At 47.6% G+C, this 13672-nt stretch overlaps 22 non-coding genes across 22 annotated transcripts; all 22 read right to left on the minus strand.

Annotated features, from left to right (window-relative positions):
* Positions 1-195: 195 nt before the first annotated feature.
* Positions 196-268, minus strand: TRNAN-GUU (transfer RNA asparagine (anticodon GUU)). The gene has a single exon. It is a non-coding gene; the product is annotated as a tRNA-Asn (tRNA).
* Positions 269-782: 514 nt separating this feature from the next.
* On the minus strand, positions 783-855 carry TRNAN-GUU (transfer RNA asparagine (anticodon GUU)). Its single transcript has one exon. It is a non-coding gene; the product is annotated as a tRNA-Asn (tRNA).
* A 368-nt stretch (positions 856-1223) lies between these two features.
* TRNAN-GUU (transfer RNA asparagine (anticodon GUU)) lies at positions 1224-1296 on the minus strand. Its single transcript has one exon. It is a non-coding gene; the product is annotated as a tRNA-Asn (tRNA).
* Positions 1297-1517: 221 nt separating this feature from the next.
* Positions 1518-1590, minus strand: TRNAN-GUU (transfer RNA asparagine (anticodon GUU)). The gene has a single exon. It is a non-coding gene; the product is annotated as a tRNA-Asn (tRNA).
* A 1100-nt stretch (positions 1591-2690) lies between these two features.
* TRNAN-GUU (transfer RNA asparagine (anticodon GUU)) lies at positions 2691-2763 on the minus strand. Its single transcript has one exon. It is a non-coding gene; the product is annotated as a tRNA-Asn (tRNA).
* Positions 2764-3131: 368 nt separating this feature from the next.
* On the minus strand, positions 3132-3204 carry TRNAN-GUU (transfer RNA asparagine (anticodon GUU)). The gene has a single exon. It is a non-coding gene; the product is annotated as a tRNA-Asn (tRNA).
* Positions 3205-4304: 1100 nt separating this feature from the next.
* TRNAN-GUU (transfer RNA asparagine (anticodon GUU)) lies at positions 4305-4377 on the minus strand. Its single transcript has one exon. It is a non-coding gene; the product is annotated as a tRNA-Asn (tRNA).
* A 367-nt stretch (positions 4378-4744) lies between these two features.
* TRNAN-GUU (transfer RNA asparagine (anticodon GUU)) lies at positions 4745-4817 on the minus strand. Its single transcript has one exon. It is a non-coding gene; the product is annotated as a tRNA-Asn (tRNA).
* A 954-nt stretch (positions 4818-5771) lies between these two features.
* TRNAN-GUU (transfer RNA asparagine (anticodon GUU)) lies at positions 5772-5844 on the minus strand. Its single transcript has one exon. It is a non-coding gene; the product is annotated as a tRNA-Asn (tRNA).
* Positions 5845-5918: 74 nt separating this feature from the next.
* On the minus strand, positions 5919-5991 carry TRNAN-GUU (transfer RNA asparagine (anticodon GUU)). The gene has a single exon. It is a non-coding gene; the product is annotated as a tRNA-Asn (tRNA).
* A 74-nt stretch (positions 5992-6065) lies between these two features.
* On the minus strand, positions 6066-6138 carry TRNAN-GUU (transfer RNA asparagine (anticodon GUU)). The gene has a single exon. It is a non-coding gene; the product is annotated as a tRNA-Asn (tRNA).
* Positions 6139-6211: 73 nt separating this feature from the next.
* TRNAN-GUU (transfer RNA asparagine (anticodon GUU)) lies at positions 6212-6284 on the minus strand. Its single transcript has one exon. It is a non-coding gene; the product is annotated as a tRNA-Asn (tRNA).
* Positions 6285-6652: 368 nt separating this feature from the next.
* Positions 6653-6725, minus strand: TRNAN-GUU (transfer RNA asparagine (anticodon GUU)). The gene has a single exon. It is a non-coding gene; the product is annotated as a tRNA-Asn (tRNA).
* Positions 6726-7825: 1100 nt separating this feature from the next.
* Positions 7826-7898, minus strand: TRNAN-GUU (transfer RNA asparagine (anticodon GUU)). Its single transcript has one exon. It is a non-coding gene; the product is annotated as a tRNA-Asn (tRNA).
* A 367-nt stretch (positions 7899-8265) lies between these two features.
* On the minus strand, positions 8266-8338 carry TRNAN-GUU (transfer RNA asparagine (anticodon GUU)). Its single transcript has one exon. It is a non-coding gene; the product is annotated as a tRNA-Asn (tRNA).
* A 955-nt stretch (positions 8339-9293) lies between these two features.
* On the minus strand, positions 9294-9366 carry TRNAN-GUU (transfer RNA asparagine (anticodon GUU)). Its single transcript has one exon. It is a non-coding gene; the product is annotated as a tRNA-Asn (tRNA).
* A 74-nt stretch (positions 9367-9440) lies between these two features.
* TRNAN-GUU (transfer RNA asparagine (anticodon GUU)) lies at positions 9441-9513 on the minus strand. The gene has a single exon. It is a non-coding gene; the product is annotated as a tRNA-Asn (tRNA).
* A 662-nt stretch (positions 9514-10175) lies between these two features.
* Positions 10176-10248, minus strand: TRNAN-GUU (transfer RNA asparagine (anticodon GUU)). Its single transcript has one exon. It is a non-coding gene; the product is annotated as a tRNA-Asn (tRNA).
* Positions 10249-10322: 74 nt separating this feature from the next.
* TRNAN-GUU (transfer RNA asparagine (anticodon GUU)) lies at positions 10323-10395 on the minus strand. Its single transcript has one exon. It is a non-coding gene; the product is annotated as a tRNA-Asn (tRNA).
* A 513-nt stretch (positions 10396-10908) lies between these two features.
* On the minus strand, positions 10909-10981 carry TRNAN-GUU (transfer RNA asparagine (anticodon GUU)). Its single transcript has one exon. It is a non-coding gene; the product is annotated as a tRNA-Asn (tRNA).
* Positions 10982-11936: 955 nt separating this feature from the next.
* Positions 11937-12009, minus strand: TRNAN-GUU (transfer RNA asparagine (anticodon GUU)). Its single transcript has one exon. It is a non-coding gene; the product is annotated as a tRNA-Asn (tRNA).
* Positions 12010-12669: 660 nt separating this feature from the next.
* On the minus strand, positions 12670-12742 carry TRNAN-GUU (transfer RNA asparagine (anticodon GUU)). The gene has a single exon. It is a non-coding gene; the product is annotated as a tRNA-Asn (tRNA).
* Positions 12743-13672: the final 930 nt, after the last annotated feature.

The raw sequence follows: 13672 nt of genomic DNA on the forward strand, positions 1-13672 counted from the left end.
TTTTTAAAAAACTGTGAATTTTACGTTACATCTAAGACCTCACAACACAGCTCCCGGATGGGCACGAACCACCAACCTTTCGGTTAACAGCCGACGGCGTTAACCATTGCGCATCGGAAGCCCAAAGATTAAATGTTCGTCAGGTATTGTGGAAAAACTTTGGAGTTTTACGTTACCTGTGAGATTTCACAACACCGCTCCCGGGTGGGCTCGAACCACCAACCTTTCGGTTAACAGCCGAACGCGCTAACCATTGCGCCACGGAAGCCCAACGATTAAATGTTCGTCAGATATTGTGGAAAAACTTTGGATTTTTACGTTACATGTGAGATTTCACAACACCGCTCTTGGGTGGGCTCGAACCACCAACCTTTCGGTTAACAGCCGACGGCGTTAACCATTGCGCAACGGAAGCCCAAAGATTAAATGTTCGTCAGGTATTGTGGAAAAACTTTGACTTTTTACGTCACATCTGAGACCTCACAACACCGCTCACGGATGGGCTCGAACCACTAACCTTTCGGTTAACAGCCGAACGCGCTAACCATTGCGCCACGGAAGCCCAAAAATTAAATGGTCGTCGGGTATTGTGGAAACACTTTGGCTTTTTACGTTACATGTGAGAGCTCACAACACTGCTCCCGGGTGGGCTCGAACCACCAACCTTTCTGTTAACAGCCGAACGCGCTAACCATTGCGCCACAGAAGCCCAAAGATTAAATGTTCGTCAGGTATTTTTAAAAAACTCTGAGTTTTACGTTACCTGTGAGATTTCACAACACCGCTCCCGGGTGGGCTCGAACCACCAACCTTTCGGTTAACAGCCGAACGCGCTAACCATTGCGCCACGGAAGCCCAACGATTAAATGGTCGTCAGGTATTGTGGAAAAACTTTGGATTTTTACGTTACATGTGAGATTTCACAACACCGCTCTTGGGTGGGCTCGAACCACCAACCTTTCGGTTAACAGCCGACGGCGTTAACCATTGCGCAACGGAAGCCCAAAGATTAAATGTTCGTCAGGTATTGTGGAAAAACTTTGACTTTTTACGTCATATCTCAGACCTCACAACACCGCTCACGGATGGGCTCGAACCACCAACCTTTCGGTTAACAGCCGACGGCGTTAACCATTGCGCAACGGAAGCCCAAAGATAAAATGTTCGTCAGGTATTGTGGAAAAACTTTGGATTTTTACGTTACATGTGAGATTTCACAACACCGCTCCCGGGTGGGCTCGAACCACCAACCTTTCGGTTAACAGCCGAACGCGCTAACCATTGCGCCACGGAAGCCCAAAGATTAAATGTTCGTCAGGTATTGTGGAAAAACTTTGACTTTTTACGTCACATCTGAGACCTCACAACACCGCTCCCGGATGGTCTCGAACCACCAACCTTTCAGTTAACAGCCGAACGCGCTAACCATTGCGCCACGGAAGCCCAAAGATTAAATGTTCGTCAGGTATTGTGGAAAAACTTTCGCATTTGACATTACGTTTGAGATCTCACAACACCGCTCCCGGGTGGGCTCGAACCACCAACCTTTCGGTTAACAGCCGAACGCGCTAACCATTGCGCCACGGAAGCTCAAAAATTAAACGGTCGTCAGGTATTGTGGAAAAACTTTGGCTTTTTACGTTACATTTGAGACTTCACAACACGGCAGCCGGGTGGGCTCGAACCACCAACCTTTTGGTTAACATCCGAACGCGCTAACCTTCGAGCCAAGGAAGCTCAGAAATGAAATGGTCGTCAGGTATTGTGGAAAAACTCTGACTTTTTACGTCACATCCGAGACTTCAAAACACCGCTCCCGGATGGGCTCGAACCACAAACCTTTTGAATAACAGCTGAATGCGCTAACCATTGCGCCACGGAAGCCCAAAAATTAAATGTTCGTCAGATATTTTTAAAAACTCTGAATTTTACGTTACATCTATGACCTCACAACACCTTTCCCGGATGGGCTCGAACCACCAACCTTTCGGTTAACAGCCGACGGCGTTAACCATTGCGCAACGGAAGCCCAAAGATTAAATGTTCGTCAGGTATTGTGGAAAAACTTTGACTTTTTACGTCACATCTGAGACCTCACAACACCGCTCACGGATGGGCTCGAACCACTAACCTTTCGGTTAACAGCCGAACGCGCTAACCATTGCGCCACGGAAGCCCAAAAATTAAATGGTCGTCGGGTATTGTGGAAACACTTTGGCTTTTTACGTTACATGTGAGAGCTCACAACACCGCTCCCGGGTGGGCTCGAACCACCAACCTTTCTGTTAACAGCCGAACGCGCTAACCATTGCGCCACAGAAGCCCAACGATTAAATGTTCGTCAGGTATTGTGGAAAAACTTTGGATTTTTACGTTACATGTGAGATTTCACAACACCGCTCTTGGGTGGGCTCGAACCACCAACCTTTCGGTTAACAGCCGACGGCGTTAACCATTGCGCAACGGAAGCCCAAAGATTAAGTGTTCGTCAGGTATTGTGGAAAAACTTTGACTTTTTACGTCATATCTCAGACCTCACAACACCGCTCACGGATGGGCTCGAACCACTAACCTTTCGGTTAACAGCCGAACGCGCTAACCATTGCGCCACGGAAGCCCAAAAATTAAATGTTCGTCAGGTATTTTTAAAAAACTCTGAGTTTTACGTTACCTGTGAGATTTCACAACACCGCTCCCGGGTGGGCTCGAACCACCAACCTTTCGGTTAACAGCCGAACGCGCTAACCATTGCGCCACGGAAGCCCAACGATTAAATGTTCGTCAGGTATTGTGGAAAAACTTTGGATTTTTACGTTACATGTGAGATTTCACAACACCGCTCTTGGGTGGGCTCGAACCACCAACCTTTCGGTTAACAGCCGACGGCGTTAACCATTGCGCAACGGAAGCCCAAAGATTAAATGTTCGTCAGGTATTGTGGAAAAACTTTGACTTTTTACGTCATATCTCAGACCTCACAACACCGCTCACGGATGGGCTCGAACCACCAACCTTTCGGTTAACAGCCGACGGCGTTAACCATTGCTTAACGGAAGCCCAAAGATAAAATGTTCGTCAGGTATTGTGGAAAAACTTTGGATTTTTACGTTACATGTGAGATTTCACAACACCGCTCCCGGGTGGGCTCGAACCACCAACCTTTCGGTTAACAGCCGAACGCGCTAACCATTGCGCCACGGAAGCCCAAAGATTAAATGTTCGTCAGGTATTGTGGAAAAACTTTGACTTTTTACGTCTCATCTGAGACCTCACAACACCGCTCCCGGATGGTCTCGAACCACCAACCTTTCAGTTAACAGCCGAACGCGCTAACCATTGCGCCACGGAAGCCCAAAGATTAAATGTTCGTCAGGTATTGTGGAAAAACTTTCGCATTTGACATTACGTTTGAGATCTCACAACACGGCAGCCGGGTGGGCTCGAACCACCAACCTTTTGGTTAACATCCGAACGCGCTAACCTTCGAGCCAAGGAAGCTCAGAAATGAAATGGTCGTCAGGTATTGTGGAAAAACTCTGACTTTTTACGTCACATCCGAGACTTCAAAACACCGCTCCCGGATGGGCTCGAACCACAAACCTTTTGAATAACAGCTGAATGCGCTAACCATTGCGCCACGGAAGCCCAAAAATTAAATGTTCGTCAGATATTTTTAAAAACTCTGAATTTTACGTTACATCTATGACCTCACAACACCGCTCCCGGATGGGCTCGAACCACCAACCTTTCGGTTAACAGCCGACGGCGTTAACCATTGCGCAACGGAAGCCCAAAGATTAAATGTTCGTCAGGTATTGTGGAAAAACTTTGGATTTTTACGTTACATGTGAGATCTCACAACACCGCTCCCGGGTGGGCTCGAACCACCAACCTTTCGGTTAACAGCCGAACGCGCTAACCTTCGAGCCAAGGAAGCTCAGAAATGAAATGGTCGTCAGGTATTGTGGAAAAACTCTGACTTTTTACGTCACATCCGAGACTTCAAAACACCGCTCCCGGATGGGCTCGAACCACAAACCTTTTGAATAACAGCTGAACGCGCTAACCATTGCGCCACGGAAGCCCAAAAATTAAATGTTCGTCAGATATTTTTAAAAAACTCTGAATTTTACGTTACATCTAAGACCTCACAACACCGCTCCCGGATGGGCTCGAACCACCAACCTTTCGGTTAACAGCCGACGGCGTTAACCATTGCGCAACGGAAGCCCAAAGATTAAATGTTCCTCAGGTATTGTGGAAAAACTTTGGATTTTTACGTTACATGGGAGATCTCACAACACCGCTCCCGGGTGGGCTCGAACCACCAACCTTTCGGTTAACAGCCGAACGCGCTAACCATTGCGCCACGGAAGCCCAAAAATTAAATGGTCGTCGGGTATTGTGGAAACACTTTGGCTTTTTACGTTACATGTGAGAGCTCACAACACCGCTCCCGGGTGGGCTCGAACCACCAACCTTTCTGTTAACAGCCGAACGCGCTAACCATTGCGCCACAGAAGCCCAAAGATTAAATGTTCGTCAGGTATTTTTAAAAAACTATGAATTTTACGTTACATCTAAGACCTCACAACACCGCTCCCGGATGGGCTCGAACCACCAACCTTTCGGTTAACAGCCGAACGCGCTAACCATTGCGCCACGGATGCCCAAAAATTAAATGTTCGTCAGGTATTGTGGAAAAACTTTCGCATTTGACATTACGTTTGAGATCTCACAACACCGCTCCCGGGTGGGCTCGAACCACCAACCTTTCGGTTAACAGCCGAACGCGCTAACCATTGCGCCACGGAAGCTCAAAAATTAAACGGTCGTCAGGTATTGTGGAAAAACTTTGGCTTTTTACGTTACATTTGAGACTTCACAACACGGCAGCCGGGTGGGCTCGAACCACCAACCTTTTGGTTAACATCCGAACGCGCTAACCTTCGAGCCAAGGAAGCTCAGAAATGAAATGGTCGTCAGGTATTGTGGAAAAACTCTGACTTTTTACGTCACATCCGAGACTTCAAAACACCGCTCCCGGATGGGGTCGAACCACAAACCTTTTGAATAACAGCTGAATGCGCTAACCATTGCGCCACGGAAGCCCAAAAATTAAATGTTCGTCAGATATTTTTAAAAAACTCTGAATTTTACGTTACATCTAAGACCTCACAACACCGCTCCCGGATGGGCTCGAACCACCAACCTTTCGGTTAACAGCCGACGGCGTTAACCATTGCGCAACGGAAGCCCAAAGATTAAATGTTCGTCAGGTATTGTGGAAAAACTTTGGATTTTTACGTTACATGTGAGATCTCACAACACCGCTCCCGGGTGGGCTCGAACCACCAACCTTTCGGTTAACAGCCGAACGCGCTAACCTTCGAGCCAAGGAAGCTCAGAAATGAAATGGTCGTCAGGTATTGTGGAAAAACTCTGACTTTTTACGTCACATCCGAGACTTCAAAACACCGCTCCCGGATGGGCTCGAACCACAAACCTTTCGAATAACAGCTGAACGCGCTAACCATTGCGCCACGGAAGCCCAAAAATTAAATGTTCGTCAGATATTTTTAAAAAACTCTGAATTTTACGTTACATCTAAGACCTCACAACACCGCTCCCGGATGGGCTCGAACCACCAACCTTTCGGTTAACAGCCGACGGCGTTAACCATTGCGCAACGGAAGCCCAAAGATTAAATGTTCCTCAGGTATTGTGGAAAAACTTTGGATTTTTACGTTACATGTGAGATCTCACAACACCGCTCCCGGGTGGGCTCGAACCACCAACCTTTCGGTTAACAGCCGAACGCGCTAACCATTGCGCCACGGAAGCCCAAAAATTAAATGGTCGTCGGGTATTGTGGAAACACTTTGGCTTTTTACGTTACATGTGAGAGCTCACAACACCGCTCCCGGGTGGGCTCGAACCACCAACCTTTCGGTTAACAGCCGAACGCGCTAACCATTGCGCCACGGAAGCCCAAAGATTAAATGTTCGTCAGGTATTGTGGAAAAACTTTGGCATTTGACATTACGTTTGAGATCTCACAACACCGCTCCCGGGTGGGCTCGAACCACCAACCTTTCGGTTAACAGCCGAACGCGCTAACCATTGCGCCACGGAAGCCCAAAAATTAAATGTTCGTCAGGTATTTTTAAAAAACTCTGAGTTTTACGTTACCTGTGAGATTTCACAACACCGCTCCCGGGTGGGCTCGAACCACCAACCTTTCGGTTAACAGCCGAACGCGCTAACCATTGCGCCACGGAAGCCCAACGATTAAATGTTCGTCAGGTATTGTGGAAAAACTTTGGATTTTTACGTTACATGTGAGATTTCACAACACCGCTCTTGGGTGGGCTCGAACCACCAACCTTTCGGTTAACAGCCGACGGCGTTAACCATTGCGCAACGGAAGCCCAAAGATTAAATGTTCGTCAGGTATTGTGGAAAAACTTTGACTTTTTACGTCATATCTCAGACCTCACAACACCGCTCACGGATGGGCTCGAACCACCAACCTTTCGGTTAACAGCCGACGGCGTTAACCATTGCTTAACGGAAGCCCAAAGATAAAATGTTCGTCAGGTATTGTGGAAAAACTTTGGATTTTTACGTTACATGTGAGATTTCACAACACCGCTCCCGGGTGGGCTCGAACCACCAACCTTTCGGTTAACAGCCGAACGCGCTAACCATTGCGCCACGGAAGCCCAAAGATTAAATGTTCGTCAGGTATTGTGGAAAAACTTTGACTTTTTACGTCTCATCTGAGACCTCACAACACCGCTCCCGGATGGTCTCGAACCACCAACCTTTCAGTTAACAGCCGAACGCGCTAACCATTGCGCCACGGAAGCCCAAAGATTAAATGTTCGTCAGGTATTGTGGAAAAACTTTCGCATTTGACATTACGTTTGAGATCTCACAACACGGCAGCCGGGTGGGCTCGAACCACCAACCTTTTGGTTAACATCCGAACGCGCTAACCTTCGAGCCAAGGAAGCTCAGAAATGAAATGGTCGTCAGGTATTGTGGAAAAACTCTGACTTTTTACGTCACATCCGAGACTTCAAAACACCGCTCCCGGATGGGCTCGAACCACAAACCTTTTGAATAACAGCTGAACGCGCTAACCATTGCGCCACGGAAGCCCAAAAATTAAATGTTCGTCAGATATTTTTAAAAACTCTGAATTTTACGTTACATCTATGACCTCACAACACCGCTCCCGGATGGGCTCGAACCACCAACCTTTCGGTTAACAGCCGACGGCGTTAACCATTGCGCAACGGAAGCCCAAAGATTAAATGTTCGTCAGGTATTGTGGAAAAACTTTGGATTTTTACGTTACATGTGAGATCTCACAACACCGCTCCCGGGTGGGCTCGAACCACCAACCTTTCGGTTAACAGCCGAACGCGCTAACCTTCGAGCCAAGGAAGCTCAGAAATGAAATGGTCGTCAGGTATTGTGGAAAAACTCTGACTTTTTACGTCACATCCGAGACTTCAAAACACCGCTCCCGGATGGGCTCGAACCACAAACCTTTTGAATAACAGCTGAACGCGCTAACCATTGCGCCACGGAAGCCCAAAAATTAAATGTTCGTCAGATATTTTTAAAAAACTCTGAATTTTACGTTACATCTAAGACCTCACAACACCGCTCCCGGATGGGCTCGAACCACCAACCTTTCGGTTAACAGCCGACGGCGTTAACCATTGCGCAACGGAAGCCCAAAGATTAAATGTTCCTCAGGTATTGTGGAAAAACTTTGGATTTTTACGTTACATGGGAGATCTCACAACACCGCTCCCGGGTGGGCTCGAACCACCAACCTTTCGGTTAACAGCCGAACGCGCTAACCATTGCGCCACGGAAGCCCAAAAATTAAATGGTCGTCGGGTATTGTGGAAACACTTTGGCTTTTTACGTTACATGTGAGAGCTCACAACACCGCTCCCGGGTGGGCTCGAACCACCAACCTTTCTGTTAACAGCCGAACGCGCTAACCATTGCGCCACAGAAGCCCAAAGATTAAATGTTCGTCAGGTATTTTTAAAAAACTATGAATTTTACGTTACATCTAAGACCTCACAACACCGCTCCCGGATGGGCTCGAACCACCAACCTTTCGGTTAACAGCCGAACGCGCTAACCATTGCGCCACGGATGCCCAAAAATTAAATGTTCGTCAGGTATTGTGGAAAAACTTTCGCATTTGACATTACGTTTGAGATCTCACAACACCGCTCCCGGGTGGGCTCGAACCACCAACCTTTCGGTTAACAGCCGAACGCGCTAACCATTGCGCCACGGAAGCTCAAAAATTAAACGGTCGTCAGGTATTGTGGAAAAACTTTGGCTTTTTACGTTACATTTGAGACTTCACAACACGGCAGCCGGGTGGGCTCGAACCACCAACCTTTTGGTTAACATCCGAACGCGCTAACCTTCGAGCCAAGGAAGCTCAGAAATGAAATGGTCGTCAGGTATTGTGGAAAAACTCTGACTTTTTACGTCACATCCGAGACTTCAAAACACCGCTCCCGGATGGGGTCGAACCACAAACCTTTTGAATAACAGCTGAATGCGCTAACCATTGCGCCACGGAAGCCCAAAAATTAAATGTTCGTCAGATATTTTTAAAAAACTCTGAATTTTACGTTACATCTAAGACCTCACAACACCGCTCCCGGATGGGCTCGAACCACCAACCTTTCGGTTAACAGCCGACGGCGTTAACCATTGCGCAACGGAAGCCCAAAGATTAAATGTTCGTCAGGTATTGTGGAAAAACTTTGGATTTTTACGTTACATGTGAGATCTCACAACACCGCTCCCGGGTGGGCTCGAACCACCAACCTTTCGGTTAACAGCCGAACGCGCTAACCTTCGAGCCAAGGAAGCTCAGAAATGAAATGGTCGTCAGGTATTTGTGGAAAAACTCTGACTTTTTACGTCACATCCGAGACTTCAAAACACCGCTCCCGGATGGGCTCGAACCACAAACCTTTCGAATAACAGCTGAACGCGCTAACCATTGCGCCACGGAAGCCCAAAAATTAAATGTTCGTCAGATATTTTTAAAAAACTCTGAATTTTACGTTACATCTAAGACCTCACAACACCGCTCCCGGATGGGCTCGAACCACCAACCTTTCGGTTAACAGCCGACGGCGTTAACCATTGCGCAACGGAAGCCCAAAGATTAAATGTTCCTCAGGTATTGTGGAAAAACTTTGGATTTTTACGTTACATGTGAGATCTCACAACACCGCTCCCGGGTGGGCTCGAACCACCAACCTTTCGGTTAACAGCCGAACGCGCTAACCATTGCGCCACGGAAGCCCAAAAATTAAATGGTCGTCGGGTATTGTGGAAACACTTTGGCTTTTTACGTTACATGTGAGAGCTCACAACACCGCTCCCGGGTGGGCTCGAACCACCAACCTTTCGGTTAACAGCCGAACGCGCTAACCATTGCGCCACGGAAGCCCAAAGATTAAATGTTCGTCAGGTATTGTGGAAAAACTTTGGCATTTGACATTACGTTTGAGATCTCACAACACCGCTCCCGGGTGGGCTCGAACCACCAACCTTTCGGTTAACAGCCGACGGCGTTAACCATTGCGCAACGGAAGCCCAAAGATTAAATGTTCGTCAGGTATTGTGGAAAAACTTTGGATTTTTACGTTACATGTGAGATCTCACAACACCGCTCCCGGGTGGGCTCGAACCACCAACCTTTCGGTTAACAGCCGAACGCGCTAACCTTCGAGCCAAGGAAGCTCAGAAATGAAATGGTCGTCAGGTATTTGTGGAAAAACTCTGACTTTTTACGTCACATCCGAGACTTCAAAACACCGCTCCCGGATGGGCTCGAACCACAAACCTTTCGAATAACAGCTGAACGCGCTAACCATTGCGCCACGGAAGCCCAAAAATTAAATGTTCGTCAGATATTTTTAAAAAACTCTGAATTTTACGTTACATCTAAGACCTCACAACACCGCTCCCGGATGGGCTCGAACCACCAACCTTTCGGTTAACAGCCGACGGCGTTAACCATTGCGCAACGGAAGCCCAAAGATTAAATGTTCCTCAGGTATTGTGGAAAAACTTTGGATTTTTACGTTACATGTGAGATCTCACAACACCGCTCCCGGGTGGGCTCGAACCACCAACCTTTCGGTTAACAGCCGAACGCGCTAACCATTGCGCCACGGAAGCCCAAAAATTAAATGGTCGTCGGGTATTGTGGAAACACTTTGGCTTTTTACGTTACATGTGAGAGCTCACAACACCGCTCCCGGGTGGGCTCGAACCACCAACCTTTCGGTTAACAGCCGAACGCGCTAACCATTGCGCCACGGAAGCTCAAAAATTAAACGGTCGTCAGGTATTGTGGAAAAACTTTGGCTTTTTACGTTACATTTGAGACTTCACAACACGGCAGCCGGGTGGGCTCGAACCACCAACCTTTTGGTTAACATCCGAACGCGCTAACCTTCGAGCCAAGGAAGCTCAGAAATGAAATGGTCGTCAGGTATTGTGGAAAAACTCTGACTTTTTACGTCACATCCGAGACTTCAAACACCGCTCCCGGATGGGCTCGAACCACAAACCTTTTGAATAACAGCTGAATGCGCTAACCATTGCGCCACGGAAGCCCAAAAATTAAATGTTCGTCAGATATTTTTAAAAAACTCTGAATTTTACGTTACATCTATGACCTCACAACACCGCTCCCGGATGGGCTCGAACCACCAACCTTTCGGTTAACAGCCGACGGCGTTAACCATTGCGCAACGGAAGCCCAAAGATTAAATGTTCGTCAGGTATTGTGGAAAAACTTTGGATTTTTACGTTACATGTGAGATCTCACAACACCGCTCCCGGGTGGGCTCGAACCACCAACCTTTCGGTTAACAGCCGAACGCGCTAACCATTGCGCCACGGAAGCCCAAAAATTAAATGTTCGTCAGGTATTGTGGAAAAACTTTGACTTTTTACGTCACATCTGAGACCTCAAAACACCGCTCCCGGATGGGCTCGAACCACCAACCTTTCGGTTAACAGCCGAACGCGCTAACCATTGCGCCACGGAAGCTCAAAAATTAAATGGTCGTCAGGTATTGTGGAAAAACTTTGACTTTTTACGTCACATCTGAGACCTCACAACACCGCTCCCGGATGGTCTCGAACCACCAACCTTTCAGTTAACAGCCGAACGCGCTAACCATTGCGCCACGGAAGCCCAAAGATTAAATGTTCGTCAGGTATTGTGGAAAAACTTTGGCATTTGACATTACGTTTGAGATCTCACAACACCGCACCCGGGTGGGCTCGAACCACCAACCTTTCGGTTAACAGCCGAACGCGCTAACCATTGCGCCACGGAAGCTCAAAAATTAAACGGTCGTCAGGTATTGTGGAAAAACTTTGGCTTTTTACGTTACATTTGAGACTTCACAACACGGCAGCCGGGTGGGCTCGAACCACCAACCTTTTGGTTAACATCCGAACGCGCTAACCTTCGAGCCAAGGAAGCTCAGAAATGAAATGGTCGTCAGGTATTGTGGAAAAACTCTGACTTTTTACGTCACATCCGAGACTTCAAAACACCGCTCCCGGATGGGCTCGAACCACAAACCTTTCGAATAACAGCTGAACGCGCTAACCATTGCGCCACGGAAGCCCAAAAATTAAATGTTCGTCAGATATTTTTAAAAAACTCTGAATTTTACGTTACATCTAAGACCTCACGACACCGCTCCCGGATGGGCTCGAACCACCAACCTTTCGGTTAACAGCCGACGGCGTTAACCATTGCGCAACGGAAGCCCAAAGATTAAATGTTCCTCAGGTATTGTGGAAAAACTTTGGATTTTTACGTTACATGTGAGATCTCACAACACCGCTCCCGGGTGGGCTCGAACCACCAACCTTTCGGTTAACAGCCGAACGCGCTAACCATTGCGCCACGGAAGCCCAAAAATTAAATGGTAGTCGGGTATTGTGGAAACACTTTGGCTTTTTACGTTACATGTGAGAGCTCACAACACCGCTCCCGGGTGGGCTCGAACCACCAACCTTTCTGTTAACAGCCGAACGCGCTAACCATTGCGCCACAGAAGCCCAAAGATTAAATGTTCGTCAGGTATTTTTAAAAAACTCTGAATTTTACGTTACATCTAAGACCTCACAACACCGCTCCCGGATGGGCTCGAACCACCAACCTTTCGGTTAACAGCCGAACGCGCTAACCATTGCGCCACGGATGCCCAAAAATTAAATGTTCGTCAGTTATTTTTAAAAAACTCTGAATTTTACATTACATCTAAGACCTCACAACACCGCTCCCGGATGGGCTCGAACCACCAACCTTTCGGTTAACAGCCGACGGCGTTAACCATTGCGCAACGGAAGCCCAAAGATAAAATGTTCGTCAGGTATTGTGGAAAAACTTTGGATTTTTACGTTACATGTGAGATTTCACAACACCGCTCCCGGGTGGGCTCGAACCACCAACCTTTTGGTTAACAGCCGAACGCGCTAACCATTGCGCCACGGAAGCCCAAAGATTAAATGTTCGTCAGGTATTGTGGAAAAACTTTGGCATTTGACATTACGTTTGAGATCTCACAACACCGCTCCCGGGTGGGCTCGAACCACCAACCTTTCGGTTAACAGCCGAACGCGCTAACCATTGCGCCACGGAAGCTCAAAAATTAAACGGTCGTCAGGTATTGTGGAAAAACTTTGGCTTTTTACGTTACATTTGAGACTTCACAACACGGCAGCCGGGTGGGCTCGAACCACCAACCTTTTGGTTAACATCCGAACGCGCTAACCTTCGAGCCAAGGAAGCTCAGAAATGAAATGGTCGTCAGGTATTGTGGAAAAACTCTGACTTTTTACGTCACATCCGAGACTTCAAACACCGCTCCCGGATGGGCTCGAACCACAAACCTTTTGAATAACAGCTGAATGCGCTAACCATTGCGCCACGGAAGCCCAAAAATTAAATGTTCGTCAGATATTTTTAAAACTCTGAATTTTACGTTACATCTATGACCTCACAACACCGCTCCCGGATGGGCTCGAACCACCAACCTTTCGGTTAACAGCCGACGGCGTTAACCATTGCGCAACGGAAGCCCAAAGATTAAATGTTCGTCAGGTATTGTGGAAAAACTTTGGATTTTTACGTTACATGTGAGATCTCACAACACCGCTCCCGGGTGGGCTCGAACCACCAACCTTTCGGTTAACAGCCGAACGCGCTAACCTTCGAGCCAAGGAAGCTCAGAAATGAAATGGTCGTCAGGTATTGTGGAAAAACTCTGACTTTTTACGTCACATCCGAGACTTCAAAACACCGCTCCCGGATGGGCTCGAACCACAAACCTTTTGAATAACAGCTGAACGCGCTAACCATTGCGCCACGGAAGCCCAAAAATTAAATGGTCGTCTGGTATTGTGGAAACACTTTGGCTTTTTACGTTACATGTGAGAGCTCACAACACCGCTCCCGGATGGGCTCGAACCACCAACCTTTCGGTTAACAGCCGAACGCGCTAACCATTGCGCCACGGATGCCCAAAAATTAAATGTTCGTCAGTTATTTTTAAAAAACTCTGAATTTTACATT

This window comes from Phalangium opilio, unplaced genomic scaffold (assembly GCF_054372755.1).
Source record: "Phalangium opilio isolate 3A_F unplaced genomic scaffold, DU_Popi_V2 ptg000352l_1, whole genome shotgun sequence".
NCBI classification, from domain to species: domain Eukaryota; kingdom Metazoa; phylum Arthropoda; class Arachnida; order Opiliones; family Phalangiidae; genus Phalangium; species Phalangium opilio.